General features: G+C 53.0%; 1 protein-coding gene across 1 annotated transcript in view; it reads left to right on the top strand.

Annotated features, from left to right (window-relative positions):
- The first annotated feature begins 3,059 nt into the window (after nt 1-3,059).
- Nucleotides 3,060-3,314, top strand: part of PCIF1 (PDX1 C-terminal inhibiting factor 1) — a 15,571-nt gene continuing 15,316 nt past the window's right edge. The window contains exon 1 of the mRNA XM_008057934.2: nt 3,060-3,252. The gene's annotated coding sequence lies outside the window, so the exon portion shown is untranslated. The remainder of the gene's footprint in view (nt 3,253-3,314) is intronic.

Genomic DNA, 3,314 nt, shown 5'->3' with positions numbered 1-3,314 from the left:
CCGCCTCAGCCTTACAAGTAGCTGGAACTACAGGCGCGTGCTACCACGCCCAGCTAATTTTTTGATTTATTGTAGAGATGAGGTCTCGTCAAGTTGCCCAGGCGGGTCTTGAACCCGCGGGCTCAGGCAATCCACTCACCTCAGCCTCCCAAAGTGCTGGGATTACAGGCTGAGCCACCGAACCTGGCCTTATTCTTTTATTTAAAAACATTTTATATAGAATACTTCATGAATTTGTGTCACCCCACGCAGGAGCCATGCTAATCTCTGTATTGTTCCAATTTTAGTATTTGTGCTGCCAAACCGAGAGCCATGTTCTTAACAATTAAAAAGTTTAAGATATAATGGGGATTGCTGTAAAGTAGTGGAAATGAGGACAGAGAGAAGAGGCTGCCATAGATCCTATGTGGAAAGTGGGCAGACAGGAGGGGATAAGGCATCTATTAGGAGAAGAGAGGCTGGGAAGCACACGAGGTGAAGCACAGTGCTTAACACTAAGGAGGGAGAGAAACCTGTAAGATACAGAAGTGGAAACGGCCAGGACCATCGTGTCAACTCAGACAAGTTGCTTCCCCAATCCGGATTCCTCTTGTCCTGAGAGGGAAGCCAGTGTGGCTTCATGGAACCAGTCTCGGGCTTTGGTGTTGGGAACCCTGGGCTTGTCACTTCATGTCTATGTGAACCTGGACAATTGTTTCACCCTGCCCCCTCCCTCCAGCCTCAGTTTCTTCACACGCAGAATCCTACACCCAGGATTCCAGGAAAAAGGAATACGCACTTTGGATATTTGGTACCTTGGTTAGAGAATCTGAACAATGAATAATACTTTGAAAACTTAAAAGGACAACAACCATTACACGGCTTTTACACGTTCATGTAAATAAGAACTACCTGGGAGACAGGGAGTGGCCCATGCCTGTAATTCCAGCACTTTGGGAGGCTAAGGCGAGAGAATTGCTTTAGGCCAGAAGTTCAAGACCAGCCTAGACAACAAAGTGAGCCCTCCATCTCTATAAAAAAATAGAAAAATAGCTAGGCATGGTGGCACGTGCTTGTAGTCCTAGCTACTCGGGAGACTGAGAAGGGAGTATCACTTGAGCCCAGGAGGTCAAGGCTGCGGTAGGCCGTGACGGTGCCACTGCACTCCAGCCCAGGTGACAGAGTGAGAGTCGACTCAAAAAAAGAAAAGAACTAGCTGGAGAGCTCGTAAAACTGAGCATTCTGTAGGTATACAGTGACCATATAATTAATTACCCAAAGAGGTCACTTCTGAGGAAGGAGGCAGTATTAATAATTATGCCGCCTCCAGACCACCTCTATGAGAAACACTTAAGAAAGTATTAAATACAGACAAAAAAAAAAAAGAAAAAATATAATTATGCCAGGACAGCAGGCATAAACCAAGACCTGTTCCCAAGTGCAGGTCAGAGGTAGGACCTAGGCATCGGCTTCCCACCGACTGTAAATTCTGTGAGGGCACAAACAGTTGCACCTTCTGTGCCCACGTAGAGCTGGCTCATTTCTGGAGGGTTCAAATCTTCTTGGAAGTCAGGCTCAGTGGCTCAGCCTGTAATCCCAGTGCTTTGAGAGGCTGAGGTGAGTGGGTTGCCTGAGACCGCGGGTTCAAGACCTGCCTGGGCAACTTGGCGAGACCTCATCTCTACAATAAATCAAAAAATTAGCCGGGCGTGGTAGCGTATGTCTGTAGTTCCAGCTACTTGGAAGGCTGAGGTGGAAGGATCGCCGGAGCCCAGCAGGTCGAGGTTGCGGTGGCCGGGAGCGGCCACTGCACTCCAGTCTGGGCGACCAAGTGAGACTTCAACTCAAAAAACAAAACAAAACAAAAAACTCAAATTTGCTTGGAGCAATCCTCATAACCCCATGAGGTGATAATAGCTAACATTAAGCACTTACAAAGTGCCAGGTACTATGCTGAGTACTTATACATGCATCAGCCCCATTAATTCTCACCAAACGTTTATGAGGTTGACAGGTTTATTATCTTCCATTGAGGAAACTGAAGTTTAGAGTTCAACTCCTTCAAGGCCAGACCTCTAGGGTGGAGAAGAAGGGATTTGAAACTAGATGAGAACTGGCAGGGAAGCTAGGTCTTAATTACTATTCACATGACACTGCCCGCCCCCCAGCTGCCTGCAACCAGGACCGTGAACATCTCAGAGGCGCCCAGGGGGGCATCTGCAGCCTCGGGCTCCACACAAGTGCCGGCCTAACAGCAGGTGGCAAACTTGTCCTCCTCTCAAGCTGTTTACTTGGGAGGCCAGAGGTGGGTGGCGCTCCTACTCAGAGATGCCCGCAGGCCCTACCAAAGAATCCCGCAGGGAGCCGGGCGAGGAGCACCCAACAACTGCCCGTCTCCTGCGAGGCTAAGCGCTGCAGCCGGCTGGAGGTTTCCCGTAGGCTTTGAACTGCAGCTAATGGCCAAGCCTGTGACGGTGTCCGAACGCTCCTTCGGTACATTTCGTTTAGAATGTTCTAACTTTGCCCAAAGTCTTTTTCACATGTCCCCAAAGCTGTCTTAAATTTCTCCTGCTCAACAGCACTTACAACTTGGCTAGGCTCACGATGCGAGAAGGTTTGATTTGCACATAAGCCTTGACGTGGGGCAAGGGTGGATAGCATATGGCACCCAACAGGGCAGTGACCCGGAGAAAGCGAGACTCGCCAAAAGCGGAACTCCCATGGGGGATAGGACCCAAAACCCCGCTCCGTCCAGAGCCTACGTCACCAGGACTCCGCCCCTGGGCCAGCGGCCGCACGAGCCCGCTCCCCTGCAGGTTCTAAGCCTGCCCCGCGACCCCTAGTGCGCACGCTCAGTCCAACCCTGCCGCCGCACCGCCCACCCAGGTTCTCCGGTCACTGCGGGTTTGCTCACTGGGGAAACTGAGGCGGGGGTGTCCTTGTGAGCTCATTTCTTGCTCAGGCCGCCCTCCAGGACCAGCAAGTCTGTCTCCCTCTCCCCAGAGCCCCATGGAACAGAGGAGAAGGACGGGAGGAAGGGAAGGGGGCCGAAAGCAAGCACGGTCTGACGAGCCAGCGGCCCCTGCCACACTCAAGATGGCGGCGAGGCCGTGGCGAGGCCCCGCAGAGGCGGTCCCAGCGCATGCGCAGCGCGGAGTCCCGGCCCGGGACACAAGATGGCGGCAGCGGCGCTGGGGAGGGCGAGGCGGAGGCGGCAAAACGGGCGGTCGAGCAGAACGTGTAGCCGCGTCCCCTCGAGTCCGCTCCGGGCAGGTAAGAGTCCCAGGAAGCCATGGGCCCGCCGCGAGCCGCGCCAGGGCCTGGGGGTCCGAAGC

The sequence above is a fragment of the Carlito syrichta genome, unplaced genomic scaffold (genome assembly GCF_000164805.1).
Source record: "Carlito syrichta isolate Samal-C Ts95f unplaced genomic scaffold, Tarsius_syrichta-2.0.1 Scaffold303154, whole genome shotgun sequence".
NCBI lineage: Eukaryota > Metazoa > Chordata > Mammalia > Primates > Tarsiidae > Carlito > Carlito syrichta.
The sequence above is the reverse complement of the archived record's forward strand: the minus strand, read 5'-3'. Positions and strand labels throughout refer to the sequence as shown.